General features: G+C 48.3%; 1 protein-coding gene across 1 annotated transcript in view; it reads right to left on the reverse strand.

Annotated features, from left to right (window-relative positions):
• Nucleotides 1–18,338, reverse strand: part of LOC146839366 (T-box transcription factor TBX10-like) — a 119,417-nt gene that overhangs the window by 80,491 nt on the left and 20,588 nt on the right. The gene's annotated exons all lie outside the window — the stretch shown is intronic.

Raw genomic sequence — 18,338 nt, forward strand, 5'->3', positions numbered from 1 at the left:
TGCTATTATGAATGATATCATCATTACTGTAACTATTACTACTACTATTATTGATATCACAATTATTACAACTACCACTACTACTTCCATTAGTAGTATTAGTAATAGTATTGCTTCTACTACCATTTATATTATTATTGTTAATATTATTCTATCATTACTATTACTAGTATTAGTATTTCTATTAGTATATATTGTTAGCTGTGTTGTTATTATTGTTTTTATAATTATCAATAAGATATTGTTCTATAGTCAGAATTTTTATCTGTGTTGTAATGCTACTATTATTATAAATATTGATGTAACTATTATTATTAGAGTCTTATTATTGCTGATCTTAGGAAACAAAAGAGGACTGCACGTACAGTGTAAACTGTTTACATAAAAACATTAGGAATATTCATACATAATTGGAGTGGAGGGTTCGCCTTTGCTAATGTAACACTATTAGCATTATATCAGCACAGAGCAGAATCTGAACTGCCTCCGGACCCGTAAACAGCAGGGGTTGTGGTGGATCATGAAACATGCGGGTTACATAGTGATCACCGCAGCGAGCGCAGTGGCCCACTGTGCAATCACATCAAACAACAGTAAAAGGTAGAAGAGTGAGACAAATGGCCATGGGGGTCATTACGATGCTGGTCGGACCAACCGTCCAACCATTGCGGCCGCTATCCGATTTCGACTACCGAAGCCGGAAAGTTCGACTGCCGTATTACGATGCAACCACTGCTACAGCAGAGGTCTCATCTGCCGCGGTGCACATATCCCCAAATATGTCACTGCAAGTGCGCACAAAATCACAGAAAACATGTAAATTGTACACACATATGTGGGGGTAGGCCTTGTGCTCCATGTATCCCATTGCTGGAGTGTGGGGGAATGTGCACAGTCCAGTCAATGAGGATACATGCCGCAGAAGGACATACCTGGATTCCGGCTCCACAGGGTCCTAGACATCAGCTTACAGCTGCTCAGGGGTAGGGGAACCTGGAGAAGGGGATCCAAAGAGGAGACTGCTGGGGAGAAGTGGAATTGGATAATATGCACCGCAAAACTTTCATTTGTGACAAGTATAGGCAGTCAGTCAGACCGCCATGATCAGGTCATCAGACATCCATATAGTAATCGACAGAGGTCGGATATTCCTGACCTGCCCTACGGCTGCTGTTTTTTCTCGGTGGTCAAGGAAAGGCTGTCAGCAGTCGGTCGGAGTACACAATGCATGCATCGCAATTCAGCCATCAGACCGACTGATTCTGACGAGACCGCAGCGGTCCAACCACCTCTGAAAGGACCATAGTCACTAAAATTCCCCGGTAAGAGAAACAGATACTTTCTCTTGCAGGCTGCAGTATACTAGGTTGTCACTAGAGGTCCCTGGTAAGAGAAACAGATGCTCTCTCTCGCAGGCTGCAGTACCCTGGGTGGTCACTAGGGGTCTGAAGCAAGAGAAACAGAGGCTTTCTCTCACAGGCTGCAGTACTCTGGGTGGTCACTAGAGGATCCTGGTAAGAGAAACATATACCTTCTCTCACAGGCTGCAGTACTCTGGGTGGTCACTAGAGGATCCTGGTAAGAGAAACATATACCTTCTCTCGCAGGCTGCAGTACCCTAGCTAATTACTAGAGGTCCCCGATGAAAGAAACAAATACTTTCTCACACCGGCTGCAGTACCCTAGGTGGTCACTAGGGGTCCCTGGTAAGAGAATCAGATACTTTCTCTCGCAGGCTGCAGTACCCTGGGTGGTCACGAAAGGTCCCCGGTAAGAGAAACATATACTTTCTCTCACAGGCTGCAGTACCCCTGTTCGTCAACTAGGGGTCCACGGCAATAGAAACAGATGCTTTCTCTCGCAGGCTGCAGTATCCTGGGTGGTCACTAGAGGTCCCCGGTGAAAGAGACAGATACTTTCTCTCGCTGGCTACAGTTTCCTGGGTGGTCACTAGAGGTCCCCGGTAAGAGAAACAGATGCTTTCTCTCATGGGCTGCAGTGCCCTGGGTGGTCACTAGAGGTCCCCGGTAAGTGAAACAAATACTTTCTCTCACAGGCTGCAGTGCTCTAGGTGGTCACTAGAGGTCCCCAGTAAGAGAAACAAATACTTTCTCTCGCAGGCTGCAGTACTCTAGGTAGTCACTAGAGGTCCCTGCTAAGAGAAACTTATGCTTTCTCTCACAGCCTGCAGTACCCTAGGTGGGCACTAGAGGTCCCTGGTAAAAATGTGAATGGGAACGCAATTTATAAAGCGTGACTCATGCCCGAGGGCGTCTTGGTGCTATTGGACGAGGGAAAGGTGCAGAAGTAATTTGAGAGCATAGTTTGCTTGCAAGAGATCGACTACCACTTAGTCTTGTGAGAAAAGCCAGGTCTTTAGAGACTTTCTGAAGATAAGTAGGGAGGGGGCAGATTTTAGTGGTAGTGGTAAACTGTTCCAGAGCCAGCACGAGCCCTAAAGAAGCTCCTTCCACCCCATATGATCCTCCGATAACGGGGGACAATCAGATTCTTGGAAGAGCCTGAGCGGAGAGTCCTTCCTGGGGTATACCATGTGAGCTTATCCTCGAAGCAATCTGCTCCGATCCGTACAATGATTTGTAGGCCAGACAGAGGGCTTTGAACTTACACCGTTTTCTGACTGGAAGCCAGTGAAGTTTCCTGATGGCTTCCTTACCTGATTCGTATTCTGGTATTTTTTTAAAGAAAGCGTGCAGCTGCATTTTGCAGAGTTTGGAGCCTCTTCATGGGACCTACTGCAAGATTAAGATATAGACCATGGGTACTCACAAACTTTCTCTCGGGGGCCAAATTTACAGTGTGGTGTGTGGCCGAGGGCCGCACCGGTGGGGGTGGGGTCAGAGGGGGAGGGGCGGGGCTAAAACAAAAAAAAATTGTGACCATGAGGTTGAACACAGGTCCCTGCAGAGGACGCCTTCGTCCACTGAGCCACCAGACTCGGCATACACACATCTCTGTCTCTGTCTCTGTCTCCCTCCCTGTCTCTCTCTCTCTCTCCCCTGACTCTCTCTCTCTCTCTCTCTCTCTCCTCCCCCCACTCTCTCTCTCTCTCTCCCTCTCTCTCTCTACCTCTCTCCCTCTCTCTCTCTCGCTCTCTCCCTCTCTCTCTCCCTCCATCTCCCTCTCCCTCCCTCCCTGTCTCCCTCTCCCTCCCTCTCCCTCCCTGTCTCCCTCTCCCTCCCTCCGTCCCCCTTCCTCTGTCTCCCTCTCCCTTCCTGTCTCCCTCTCCCTCCCCGTCTCCCTCCCTCTCCCTCCCTCCCCGTCTCTCTCCCTCTCCCTCCCTCCCCGTCTCCCTCTCCCTCCCTCCCCGTCTCCCTCACCCTCTCTCCCTCATAGTCTCCCTCACCCTCTCTCCCTCACAGTCTCCCTCACCCTCTCTCCCTCACAGTCTCCCTCACCCTCTCTCCCTCTCCCCCTCTCCCTCACAGTTTCCCTCAGTCTCTCTCCCTCTCCCCCTCTCCCTCACAGTCTCCCTCTCCCTCCCTCTCCCTCCCTCTCCCTCCCTCTCCCTCCCTCTACCTCCCTCTCCCTTTCCCTCCCTCTCCCTTCCTCTCCCTCTCCCTCCTTCTCCCTCCCTCTCCTTCCCTCTCTCTCCCTCCCTCTCTCTCCTTCCCTCTCTCTCTCTCCGTCTCTCTCCCTCTCCTTCCCTCTCTCTCCCTCCCTCTCTCTCCCCTCCCTGTATCCCCCTCCCTCCCTGTTTCCCCCTCCCTCCCTCCCTCTCTCTCCCTTCCTCCCTCGCCTTCCCTCCCACTCTCTCCCTCTCTCTCTCACTCCCTCTCTCTCCCCCCTCTCCCGCCCTCTCCCTCCCTGTCTCCCCCTCCCTCCCTGTCTCCATCTCCCTCCCTGTCTCCCCCTCCTGTCTCCCTCTCCCCCCTGTCTCCCTCTCCCTCTCCCTCGCGCTCTGTGTCTCCCTCGCGCTCTGTGTCTCCCTCGCGCTCGCTGCCTCCCTCGCGCTCGCTGCCTCCCTCTGTCGCCCTCTGTCGCCATCTGTCACCCTCTGTCGCCTCACCCCGTGTGTGTCAGCCCCCAGCCTGGGCTGAGACAGCTTCCCAGTGCACACACACAGCCACACCCGAGTACTTCACAGGTCTTTAAAAGACCATTTACATGTTAATAAAGCTTTGTTGTTTTTCACCTCTTAGCGCCCCTGCATCTCCACTTTGACAATCACTGGAATCCCCCGGCCCCCACAGAGCAGAGTCTCAGAGGCCCGGCTGCTGCAACCGGCAGTATTTGCTAACACTATTAATTAAAAAAAAAAAACACACACAGGTAGTGTTGAAGATTGCATTAATCTCTTAGCATGAGCTGAAAGCCATTTTGTACTTGGCAGCCATTTTAGTTAGCTATGTGCTGGACATTTGCTGTTTCCCTCTCCCAGAGTCTTGCACATGCGCCGATGTGCTTAGCTAGTAGAGTGCACCTGTTCCTAGTATAGAACTGTCAGGCTGTTCTAACTGATGTCAGCAACTTATTACTCCTCCTACTTGTTGACTGTGCAGTTTCTGTATGACCATCTATGTGCATAACTCTTCTCATGTGTACTTGTACCGCCTCTTTCAGCCCCTGTGTGGGTATAAAAGGACCATGCTTCTTCTGTTCAGTGTGCTACGTCACTCAACACCGAAGGGTGCTGTGTGAATGTAGTTCCACCTCATGAGGTTTATTAAACTTTGTATTTTCTATTCCAGTTTCTGTGCCAACTTCTTCCTATTGGTCTGAGAACTCTGTGCAGAGAAGGGTGAACCCCTTGCACTGGTAGGCCTAGCTGAGGTCACCATCAACAAATTGGCACCCAACTACTGGGGCTCATCGGTGACTCGGATGCCCAAAGGATTGGTCGCGACGAAGGATTGGAATCTCGCTCTGGACGCGATCGCTGCCCGATGAGACCCGAGTCTTGGCAACCACTGCGTTTTTCCTTTCTTTCTGATCTGACCATCCAGGTGGTGCCGGTCCTCAACTGAGATCTCTTCTGTTGATTCGCCGTGCAGTGACCATTTGGTCGATTTTAGAACTTGGCAGTTGGAACCTGGACACCAAGTGATTGGTAAGTGTCCTTCTGTGGCGCTTGCTGTTGGTTTTGATGCCTGGGATTGGTAAGGTAGTTTAGTAACGCTTACTGTGGCTTTTGGATTTTGGAATTGGTGTTGGCCAACTTGGTTTGTTATGAGATTTATATATGGATTGCAATCTATATAGGCAGGTAATGAGGAGAATTTTCGCTATTTGAATTGATTTGAACGGCACATCGTACTAAAGGTACCTTAAGTGCTACTTTGATTATAACACTGCATATTCTGCACTATTTTTGGCATGCCTGTTTTTAGCACACTTCATAGGATGTGTTGCTTTTGTAGTGGTACCAATTTGAGACTAGATGAAGCATAACCGGCACCCCGGAGGGGACGCCTAATAGGGATATGTATATTAAGTATGGTCTTTCTTCTATAATGTACAGTGCATTATGGAATAAATACACTCGTAAGGATCCTGAGTTGCGTTGGCCTATGTATGGGTCATTTGATTTACGAAAGATTGAGTACGTGGAACAATGTATGTTTAAGCGAAATACTAGGCAAGAGATGTTTGATTGTGTACGAATGTGGGAGAAAGAAGTGCGTGAACGAATGAAGCATGAGCAAGCCTTGATTGAAAAAGAACAGCGAAAGAACATTTATGTGAAAGCATTAGAGCTGAAGAACAAAGCAGTTAATTGTAAGCAAATGTGTGATGGCCTTTTTGTTTTCCCCCAGGTGAATTTATGAATGTGTTGCTTTCTTGGATGTACCATTTTAAACTTGTATATAATTAGCCGGCTCCCCTAGAGGGGATACTTAACTAGGTTTAGGTATAAAAAAGTATTTCTTCTTTGGTGACTAGTACCCCGAGGAACTAAATATGTACATAGAAAGGATCCTGGTCTGTGCACTTAGTAACATTCATAAGTGGTGATATGCAGAGCGTTTTTTCTGGTGTTCTGCCAGCCAAATCTAGTGAATATGACTTACAACTAGTATTTACAAATGGTTTGGTTTAAGTACAGTCTGTGGGCTGTCTTTTGTTTCTGTCCTAAGTGTTGATCTGTGGGTTAAATGTGTGTTTAAATGTCTGTGGTTTGTCATTAGTGGTACTTGTGTGAGTAAGTAGCGATTGCGCTCTTGGTGCAAGAATGGCTAGCCGTAAGTGCCCTGTATTATGTGTTCTGAGTATATGACACCGTTTTGAAAATGTCTGGAATGATCTCAATGTTTTTTTTTTGTCATCATTCTGTTATGCCAAATATCATTAAAATAAAATACATTTTAAAAGAATCCAGCAATGAATTACATAATATATGCTAAATAGCTGCACGATATCATTAAATTAACAGAGTAAGACACTATACATGTGTGCAAATTGCCACAATGTTAAAGATAAAATTAGAATCCACATTTAATAGGAATAAAAAAAGCTTCAAAAAAACGAAATTGTGTGTTTTGCAATAGATAAATTAAGATACAAAATGTCACAGCATTTATCCTTCTCTATTAGGTATTAACAGGCATTCACATTATCTGAGTTAGTTGGTTGTTGCAGACCTGAATACATTACAGAACGACAGATTTGTGCTAGCTGGAAAGGCTGACTTGAAAGGCGTGTGAATTCGACGCCTTTACGTGTCAAGCAGCTGTGTCAGCACATGGGTATTTCTGAATCCGGCCACAGAGAACAGCTGAAGTCAAACACGGTGTAAAATCCTGCATTTCAGACTGCTGTTTTAAAAGTTAGAAATATAGTTTCATTATCTTTGATAAACAGAGGACAGATTGACAGTAGGGATTTATTTTCTTAATGCCTTTTTAAATAAGGATAAGAGTGGTTTTTGATGTTAAATAATAATGACTGTCCTTCATTTAAAAGTGGCGCAGACTTTCGAGTTCGGTTTCTGTTCTTAGGGCTAGGAATGAATGCATTTAAATATGATAGGCAAGGGATGCAGCTTGCTTTTCATATGTGGACTCATCATTATATAAAAAATGTTATTTAAAATGGATGCATTAAATTCGTTTTTTAATATTTATAATGCCTATTAACGATGCTGTGACCTCCTAGCATCCAAATTGAATTTAAGCCGTGCTATACAGCAATAGGGGGTCACTTACATGTGAAATGTCACTTTACCCAGGCGTACAAAACTCATTTTTATAAGGGTATACATTATACATTTCTAATGCCACATCTCTGGGATATGTAGGGGACATTCTGGGGATGACTATTATGCAAAAACATTGTAGGATATTCATTTTTAAGTGCCCCAAACATCAAAGTCGAAATTGAGTAAAATTCACTATTTAAATGAGGTTATTCCAATCAGAGCAGCTTTTAAACTACCTCAGGCTACAGTAAAGGCACATATGTAAGCATAGAATGAATAGCTGACATCTATACTGCTAGACAAGCTCTCGGCACACTGCTTACAAATATAAATATGTACAAAAAATCTGGCAGAAGTTATTAAGCTTACCTCTGAATTGCGGGTAGACAGGAATGGAGTGGGTTTTGCTGTTGAGTTTTCAGTCTCCAGGGTCACTTTGAATTGGTCAAAGTAAAACTGCATGAAAACCTTGTACTCAAGATGGAGCAGCTGCGAATAGGTTAAAGGTCGAAGTTCTACATTTAGAAGCAGGGCTCAGCACAACATTTGCTTTGACATTTCGACATTTGAAAGACGAAATGGCAGAGCAGGGACAGAAAGAGGTTTTGCTTGTTTTTTTTTGCTAAAGCAAGTTTTTGTTCACTCATATGAACAGATTGAATAATAATGGTATATGTCAGCTTTTATTAAGACAATGGCTCTGTCATATGTATAGCACTAATGCTTTCAGGGCTGAATTAAGGAAGCAATGGGATTTAGTTTGAATTCATGTGCCCTCGTGTCACATTTGTACATTTACTAAAGGAATATGTTCTTTAGCTAGCTCAATGTGCTATTTAGCTCCTCAGAGTTTGTTTCTGCCCAGTTGCTACAAATTGGGGTTGATAGTGTTGACAGAATGAAACCTGTTACAGGTTTCCTACTGTCAAAAATGGGGGGAGGAGGCTAGCTCATCTACAAATTAAGGGTAGGCAAATGTATGTTTTCTCTCTCTTTTTCCTAATTTCTTTTGAGCCTGTCTAAACTGTCTGTGAAATAGCCATGAGACATTTAATTGGCTATTCAGTGATACTGTTTTAAACATTATTAGCATTAATAAAATGAATAAATAAATTTGCTATGTTACTGCCCATCCTGTCTGATGAAATTATGAAAGGATGAGTAGTCTAGATTGTGGTTTCCTTATTTGATCTTTAAGGGGAACCAGCTGTGGGTAGTTTTTGTTCTAAAATTCTCAGGTGATAACACTACTATTGTTTGTTATTCTCATGCTACATACAGTTTTGCAAGGGCATTGCTAGTTTGATTAGCTAGTCTGTGTAAATAAACTGACAGTCCTTACTAGAGCTGATGTTGCATAGTTTGGATTGTGAAAAATAGAATGCAGAGAAGATGCCCATGTGATCCTTAGCAAACATTTTTGAGGAAAATATTGTTTTATATGAGTCTTTTTGTCACAAGATGTTCCACTGGAGAACATGTACCCATTATGTTGAAGTTTTTAGTTCTTTATGTAATAGGAATCCTTGTTAAATTAGCAGTGTTAGATTTTCCTGTTGCTCCTATAACATGAGAGCATGGTCCTAAGCATACAATGTAGGTGCTTTTATTAAGAGAAATCATTTTAGAAGTGTCTGCAGTCCTGTACAAGTAATGCAAAGTCTATGAGTAAAAGTGTAGAACATTTCCTTTTTTCTTGAGGGTCTTTAGATGATTAAGATAGGAATATACAGATGTAAGGATTTGGAGTATGTCTGTATTGTTTTTTTCTTTTCCTCAGAATTTAGTAAATGAACACAGAATGGCTGCTTGGGATTGGGTGACGTATTACTCTTGTCAGTTCACCAAAGAGTTCCTTTTATACTTGCGAATAGGTCCAGGCTGTTGTTTCTTTTACTCTCATATAGATGAAAGTGGTTCTTGGGTGCCTTGCTAATGTATGGGGCGTCCCTAGACTAGGAAGTATTCTGAGACTATCCTCTCTGTTGATAGATTATTTCTGTGCCTTGTCTAAAGACCTTTTGTTCTGTCCACCAATAGATATTTGCTGCCTTACAACCATTTCCAGAGGGGCGCGGACATCAGATTCAGCTTGGAGAGTCAGCACCAGTCCAGCTTGAAGTCAAAGTGAAGGTAACCAGCACAGGCATTGCTGGCAACCAGGACCTCAGTGAAGGTAGAAGGCCGGAAGCACTGGGATGTGAAGTGTGTACCCCTGCCACTGTCTTGGGCGAAAGACGGGGTCACAAATCAGAAAGGAGAAATCGTGGATCAAGTTTTTGATGCCCAGCCGAGAGTCACAGACCGACCAGGAAGGCGAGAAGGTTTTTACTTGAGGTAACCCCCTTTGAAACAAGGGTTGCTTCAGAGATCCTAGCATCAGGCCTCTGAATCCTGGTCCCAAAATGGCTGTAAAGTTTTCCCATTTGTTGGTCAAGAGATACCTGGGCACACTGAATGCAATCTATGGCCCCAACGAAAGAGTAGTGTGCCAGCAGAGCAATACAGGAGTTAGGGAAGGACTTGAATTCAGGGTACAGGTGCTGTGTCTCTGGTGCCTGTTAGATTGAAATGAAGAAAACTGGTGCACTGCCTGAGACACTGGACAGGATCGCTGAGAGCATTTGTCCTGGTGGGTGATTGCCCTATCCTGAAAGAAGAAACTTTTCCCTTGAAACTGGGCCGTGCTTCCTGAGTTGCGAGTTGTGCAGCTCCACCGTGGGAACAACAAGAGCCTGCCTGTGAGGCTCAAACGGACACAGGGAGAAGACTCCCCTCTGGTTGGTTGTACAGCGGCTTTAATATCCCAAGGACTTCTTTTTCTTTTTTGTTGAAAATGTACCCCATTGGTCGTCCCATTTTTGAGGAGGAGCAGCCCTTTGCAGCTCTTCGTACGCGCAGCGGGCGCGCCGATTGTGCGCCGCAGGCGCGCCAAAGGCAAGCCCGTCTACGCCCGTCCGCGCCCAGCGCCCAGCGCCAGGACCCCTGGCCCCCGAAGATGCCAGCCCACACAACGGACTTACGACGCCGCCACCCTCAACGCACTCAACACCGGACGGAACCCCGCCTGCTACCGAGCCACCCCGAAACGCTCCCACGGACCCTTCACCTGCCAAACCTGCAAGTTCACCTGCCTCCGGACCTGCACCGCACCCACCAAGCCGAACTCCAGCAACAACCACCTCAAGTGCATCCTGCTCAACACCCGCTCCGTCCACAGACACACCGTCAAACTCTGGAACCTCCTCAAAACAACATCGCCAGACGTCGCCTTCCTCACAGAAACCTGGATGAACGCCTCCTCAGCGCCCGACATTGCCACAGCCATCCCGGACGGATACAAGATCACCCGGAGGGACCGCGTCAACCAGACCGGAGGAGGCATCGCCATCGTACACAAGAACACCATCCGCATCACGACCAACTCCGACGACACCTTCACCGCCGCCGAACACCTCCACTTCCAGATACACACCGACCCCAAGACGACCCTCAGAGGCACCCTCATCTACAGACCCCCGGGACCACGCACACAATTCAGCTAAGACATCGCAGACTTCATCAGCCCGCACGCCCTCCCCTCCGCTGACTACATCCTCCTAGGGGACCTCAATTTCCACCTGGAGAACAACAAGGACTGCAACACCACCACCCTGCTGGACAACCTCTCCAACCTCGGACCCGAGCAACTGGTGAACACCCCCACCCACTACGCCGGCCACACGCTTGACCCCGTCTTCTCATCCAGCAAGCACATCTCCTTCAGCCACTCCACCGGACTTCATTGGACTGACCACAGCTGCGTCCACTTCAGCTTCAGAAGAACCACGACCCACCACCACCCGCAACAGGTTCCTCGCCGGAGCTGGAGCAAGATCACCACTGAGCAGCTCACCACCTCCCTCAGCCAGAACCCTCCCGCCCGCACAACGGACCCCAACGAAGCAGCCAGCAACCTCACACAGTGGCTGACCGCCTGTTCCGACGACCTCGCACCACTGAAGAACCCTCCCAGCAGACCCGGCAGCAAGAAAGCCCCCTGGTACACCGACGAACTCAAGGACTCCAAGAAGAACTGCCGCACCCTCGAGAAAGCCTGGCGCCACGACCAGACCACAGACAACATGACCGCCCTCAAGCACGCCGCCCGCAAGCACCACCAGCTGATCCGCACCACCAAGAAGACAGCATTCAAAGAAAGACTGGACAACAACGCCCACAACAGCAAGGAACTCTTCAGCATCGTCAAAGAGCTCTCCAACCCCAGCGCCGGAAACAACGACATCACTCCTTCACAAGACCTCTGCGACTCACTTGCCTCGTTCTTCCACCGCAAGATCGCCGACATACACAACAGCTTCGGCGCACCAACCACGCACCTAACCACCGAACCAACGCCCCCCACCACCACCCTCAGCACCGAAGACACCACCCGCACGATGAACACCATCCACTCCGGATCTCCAACCGACCCCTGCCCCCACCACGTCTTCAACAAGGCCGACTCCATCATCGCACCCCAACTCCGGGACATCATCAACACCTCCTTCCACACCGCCACCTTTCCGGAGAGCTGGAAGCACGCCGAGCTCAGCGCCCTCCTGAAGAAACCAACAGCGGACCCCACCGACCTCAAGAACTTCCGCCCCATCTCGCTCCTCCCTTTTCCTGCCAAAGTCATCGAGAAGACCGTCAACAGACACCTCGCCGCCTTCCTCGAGACGAACGGATCCCTCGACCCCTCGCAGTCCGGTTTTCGAGCAAACCACAGCACCGAGACCGCACTGATCGCAGCCATGACATCAGATCCCTGCTCGACAACGGAGAAATAGCGGCCCTCATCCTCCTGGACCTCTCTGCAGCATTCGACACTGTCTGCCACCGCACCCTAGTACAGCGCCTCAGCAACATCGGGATCCAAGAGAAGGCACTGAAGTGGATCATCTCGTTCCTCGCCGGAAGAACTCAGAGAGTCCGCCTCCCCCCGTTCAGATCCGACGCCACCGAAGTCAGCTGCGGCATACCACAAGGATCATCACTCAGCCCAACCCTCTTCAACATCTACATGAGCTCCCTCGCAGCCATCGCACGCCAACACAACCTCAACATCATCTCCTACGCCGACGACACCCAGCTGATCCTCTCCCTCACCAACGACCCCGCCACCGCCAGAACCAGCCTCCAGGAAGGGATGAAAGACGTCGCCGAATGGATGAATGGATGAAGAACAGCCGCCTGAAACTGAACTCAGACATCCTGGGATCATCGCCCTCCACCTAGGATGACTCCTGGTGGCCCCCTGCCCTGGGCACCACTCCCAAGCCAACGGACCACGCACCCAACCTGGGCTTCATCCTGGACTCCTCCCTCTCGATGACCAGACAAGTCAACGCCTTCTCATCATCATGCTTCAACACCCTGCGCATGCTCCGAAAGATCTTCCGATGGATCCCCACCGAAACCAGGAAGATGGTCACCCAGGCACTTGTCACCAGCCGACTGGACTACGGGAACACCCTCTACGCCGGCACCACAGCCAAACTTCAGAAAAGACTCCAACGCATCCAGAACGCCTCCGCACGACTCGTCCTGGACATCCCCCGACACAGCCACATCTCCGGCCACCTGAGAGACCTGCACTGGCTCCCCGTCAGCAAGAGGATCACGTTCAGGCTCCTCACCCGCGCACACAATGCTCTCCACGACCTGGGCCACATGTACCTCAACAACCGCCTGATCTTCTACACGCCCACCCGCCAGCTACGATAGACCAGCCTCGCCCTCGCCGCCGTACCACGCATCCGCAGAGCCACCGCCGGAGGAAGATTCTTCTCCTACCTGGCAGCCAAGACTTGGAACTCCCTCCCCATCCACCTTCGGCTGACCCAGGGCCATCTCTCCTTCAGGAAGCAACTCAAGACCTGGCTCTTCGAGCAGTAACGGACCCCTCTCCACCAGCGCCTTGAGACCCTTCCGGGTGAGTAGCACGCTATACAAATGCTATGATTGATTGATTGATTGATTCGTGCTAATTCTCATGGTCCTGTGTGGTCCTCCTGGTCCTCTGGATCCAGGATCATTTTTGTAATAATATGTCTGACTGTTTTCATAATTGTATTAGGAATAATGTTTATTCTACGAGAGAAAAGTTCCTCTGAGCAGTTGACAAATGTTACTTTACCCTTTTCTTGATTGATATTCTAGCCCTCATAAAGGAAACACTGGAAAAGTCTAGTGAAAATGTTTTTATTAGATATGTGCTGTTGGCTATTTTAAAGTTGAAATTGATGGTCACTGAAATGCATAGGAGCCTTGAAAATGTTTTTACTGGATGGTTCTAGGATTTGCTTAGGACTAGAAAGCTAATAGTTCTGTTTCTGATAATAGTAATTACTCTCGCCTGCTATCTGTATGACCCAATGCTCTGTTCCCTTTGTACTCCTGCTTATACCTTATACATACCAGCTTAACAATATTTAGAATGAGAAATGCCCACCAAGCAATGAATTAGGATATTGATAAATTTATGAAAAAAATTAATATGCATATTTCCTACTGGATTATGGGAATGTCTTTAGTTCATGCTAAAAGGACCATCTGTTGAAGATTGCATTGATGTCTTAGCATGAGCTGAAAGCCATTTTGTACTTGGCAGCCATTTTAGTTAGCTATGTGCTGGACATTTTCTGTTTCCCTCTCCCAGAGTCTTGCACATGCGCAGATGTGCTTAGCTAGTAGAGTGCACCTGTTCCTAGTATAGAACTGTCAGGCTGTTCTAACTGATGTCAGCAATTTATTACTCCTCCTACTTGTTGACTGTGCAGTTTCTGTATGACCATCTATGTGCATAACTCTTCTCATGTGTACTTGTACCGCCTTTTTCAGCCCCTGTGTGGGTATAAAAGGACCATGCTTCTTCTGTTTGGTGTGCTACTTCACTCAACACCGAAGGGTGCTGTGTGAATGTAGTTCCACCTCATGAGGTTTATTAAACTTTGTATTTTCTATTCCAGTTTCTGTGCCAACTTCTTCCTATTGGTCTGAGGACTCTGTGCAGAGAAGGGCGAACCCCTTGCACTGGTAGGCCTAGCTGAGGTCACCATCAACAGTAGGATGTCTGCAAGGTCCGCGGGCCACCAAGGAAGGCTTGCCGGGCCGCTGGCGGCCCGTGGGCCGTACTATGAGTACCCGTGATATAGACTGTTGCAGTAGTCAATCCTCGAGAGTACCAGAGAAATAATCAACGCTTTTAGGAGCTCCGGGGGTAAGTATTTTTCGATCTTCCTTACCATTCTCAGGGAGCAGAAAGAAGCAGAAGTAATTCTGTTCACCTGCTCTTTGAGCTTCATCTCAATATCTAAGAGAAAGCTGAGATTCTTCACTTTATTAGTGGATTCAGGAAGGGGGCCCAAGTCGGAAGGCCACCAATCCGTTGTGCAAAAAGAGAGGTTATTGCCGAAGATCATAACCTCCGTTTTTGTAGCATTCAATTTCAGACAGTTTTTACACATCCAGTTGCTGACATTGCTCATGCACATCCTGAAGGCAGGGCTTGACTTCTCATCAGCATTTGTTAGTTACACCACAATTTGGGTATCATCAGCATATGATGCCAGGGAGAAACCAGGATTTCTAATGAGGGTGGCGAATGGAGTAACATAAAGATTAAGAAGCGTTGGGCTCTGTGGAACTCCGCAGGGTAGGGAGAACGAACTAGATGGAAAATTGTCCAGTGACATGTTTTGTTGTCTATTTACCAAAAATGATTGGAGAAGTTCTCGTGTCAGAACATTTATCCCTAAACGCATACGACCAACTAGAATCTCATGGCTGACCTTATCAAATGCTGCGGAGAGATACAGCGGGATCAGGGCCGCTGTTCCTCCATTGTCAAGTTTTTCTCGGACGTCGTCCGTCGCAATTATCAGAGCAGATTATGTGTCCCAATATTTTCTAAACCCATGCTGTGTGTCCTCCAGAAGGGCAGTTTCCTCGATGTATTGCAAGAGTTGTTCATTCCTCACTTTTTCAGCCAGTTTGGCACCCAAGGAGAGTCTAGATATAGGGCAATAGAGCAATAGATATTATTTCTCGCAGGCTACAGTACCCCAGCTTGTCGCTAGAGGTCTCTGTTAGGAGAAACAGATACTTTCACTTGCAGGCTGCAGTACCCTAGGTCGTCACTAGGGGTCCTTGGTAGGAGAAACAGAGGCTTTCTCTCGCAGGCTGCAGTACCCTGGGTGGTCACTAGGGGTCCCTGGCAAGAGAAACAGATACTTTCTCCCGCAGGCTGCAGTTCCCTGGGTGGTCACTAGGGGGTCCCCGGCAAGAGAAACAGATATTTTCTCTTGCAGGCTGCAGTATGTTAGACTGTCACTAGAGGTCCCCGGTAAGAGAACCAGATACTTTCTTTCAAAGGCTGTGGTACCCCAGCTTGTCGACCAGGGGAGCCTGATAAGAGAAACAAATATTTTTTCTCCCACACTGCAGTACCCTGGGTCATCAAAAGAGGGCCCCGGTGACAGATACAAATACTTGCTCTCGCAGGCTGCTGTACTCTGGGTCATCACTAGGGGTCCCCGGTAAGAGAAACAGATGCTTTCTCTCACAGGTTGCAGGTCTCTGGGATGTCACTAGAGGTCGCCAGTAAGAGAAACAAATACTGTCTCTCGCAGGCTGCAGGATTCAGGGAGGTTCCTAGAGGTCCCCAGCAGGAGAAACAGATGCTTTCTCTTGAAGGCTGCAGTACCCTAGGTGGTCACTAGGGGTCCACAGCAAGTAAAACAGATACTTTCTCTCGCAGGCTGCAGTGCCCTTGCTCGTCACAAGAGGTCCCCGGTGAAAGAAACAAATACTTTCTCTCATAGGCTACAGTACCCTGGGTTGTCACTAGGGGTTCTCGGTAAGCGAAACAGATGATTTCCCTCCCATGCTGCAGTACCCTAAGTGGTCACTAGAGGTCCCTGGTAAGAGAAACAGATACTTTCTTTCGCAGGCTGCGGTACCCCAGCTTGTCGCCAGGGGAGCCTGATCAGAGAAAAACACACTTTCTTTTCCACACTGCACTACCCTAGGTCGTCGCAAGAGGGCCCTGGTGACAGATACAAATACTTGCTCTCACAGGCTGCTGTACTCTGGGTCATCACTAGGGGTCCCCGGAAAGAGAAACAGATGCTTTCTCTCACTAGAGGTCCCCAGTAAGAGAAACAAATACTTTCTCTCGCAGGCTGCAGTACCGTAGGTTGATACTATAGGTCCTAGAGTAATACATTGTCCTTACTTTTATGGTGATGCAGTACCTTGGCTGTCACTAGAGGTACCAGTACCCAGACATATGTCCTGGCAGTAACCAGGTTGCAGTACCTTGGGCTGTCACTAGAGGTCCGGGTAGCCAGACATATGTCCTGCCAGTAACCAGGCTGCAGTACCTTAGGCTTTCACTAGATGGAACCAGTACCCAGACATATGTCCTGCCAGTAACCAGGCTGCAGTACCTTGGGCTGTCACTGGAGGTCCCGGTCCAGTAACCAGGCTGCAGTACCTTGGGCTGCCACTAGAGGTCCTGGTAGCCAGACGTATATGTCCTGCCAGTAACCAGGCTGCAGTACCTTAGGCTGTCACTGGAGGTCCCGGTCCAGTAACCAGGCTGCAGTACCTTGGGCTGCCACTAGAAGGTCCCGGTAGCCAGACGTATATGTCCTGCCAGTAACCAGGCTGCAGTACCTTAGAATGTCACTGGAGGTCACGGTAGCCAGACACATGTCCTGCCAGTAACCAAGCTGCAGTCCCTTAGGCTGTCACTGGAGGTCCCGGTCCAGTAACCAGGCTGCAGTACCTTGGGCTGCCACTAGAGGTCCTGGTAGCCAGACATATGTCCTGCCAGTAACCAAGCTGCAGTACCTTAGGCTGTCACTGGAGGTCCCGGTCCAGTAACCAGGCTGCAGTACCTTGGGCTGCCACTAGAAGGTCCCGGTAGCCAGACGTATATGTCCTGCCAGTAACCAGGCTGCAGTACCTTAGAATGTCACTGGAGGTCACGGTAGCCAGACACATGTCCTGCCAGTAACCAGTCTGTGTACATTCTACAGTCACTGAAGGTCTGACAGGTGTGACTGCAGCAGACGCCCTTGAATTACCTTTGTTGAAGTAGAAAGAAATAATGTCAAAAATGTGACTGTGTGCTTGTCTTCAGCAAGCCAGATCACTGAGGAGGTGTGGCTTGACTGTGTGCTTGTCTTCAGCAAGCCAGATCACTGAGGAGGTGTGGCTTCAGCTTAAATTTGCATATTCCCTATCAAACATCGCTCCTCTTTTGCTCAACATTGATGCTCTAAGTAGACATGCTGCTGCTGTGTTGTGTGTGTTAGTCCTTTCAATGGCTCTACATGTATTCCTGCATTTTCTGGTAGGTGTCACCCTTACTTTCTCAGCTAATACCAGACACTTGAGTGTCAATATCTACCTGCCTATTTCCGGACAAGAACAATACTCTCCTGGTAATCAATGACTCAGTAAAAGCTAGTAATTTAGGATTGAATGTGGAAAAAATGAGGAGAAATGAAGATAATTCTTCTCACTGCGTGCATTTCGAAACATTCCCAGGTCTACCACTAATAGTGAACCTGGAAATGCACCAAATTCCATGGGTGGATGCATGGTAACACCCACGCTCCACCCACGGAACGCCTTCCCAGGACAGAGTAACACAAGGCAGCGGTTTGCACTGTGTTAGCTCCACCCACAGAACGCCTCCCTGGACCGAGTAACACAAGGCAGCAGTTTGCACTGTGTTGGCTCCACCCACGGAACGCCTTCATGGACAGAGTAACACAAGGCAGCGGTTTGCACTGTGTTGGCTCCACCCACGGAACGCCTTCCTGGACAGAGTAACACAAGGCAGCGGTTTGCACTGTGTTGGCTCCACCCACGGAACGCCTTCCTGGACAGAGTAACACAAGGCAGCGGTTTGCACTGTGTTGACTCTACCCACGGAACGCCTTCCCAGGACAGTGTAACAACACAAGGTAGCGGTTTGCACTGTGTTGCCTTAATCCAGATATATCAAGCTACGCAGTCACGTACGGTGGCCTTGCGTGGCTTGATTAATCTGACTTTAGCGAAGTGTCGCACTTGCCCCCCTAGCATGGTGCAACGGCGGCACAACACTGTGATGAATAAC

The sequence above is a fragment of the Triturus cristatus genome, chromosome 4_1, assembly GCF_964204655.1.
Source record: "Triturus cristatus chromosome 4_1, aTriCri1.1, whole genome shotgun sequence".
NCBI lineage: Eukaryota > Metazoa > Chordata > Amphibia > Caudata > Salamandridae > Triturus > Triturus cristatus.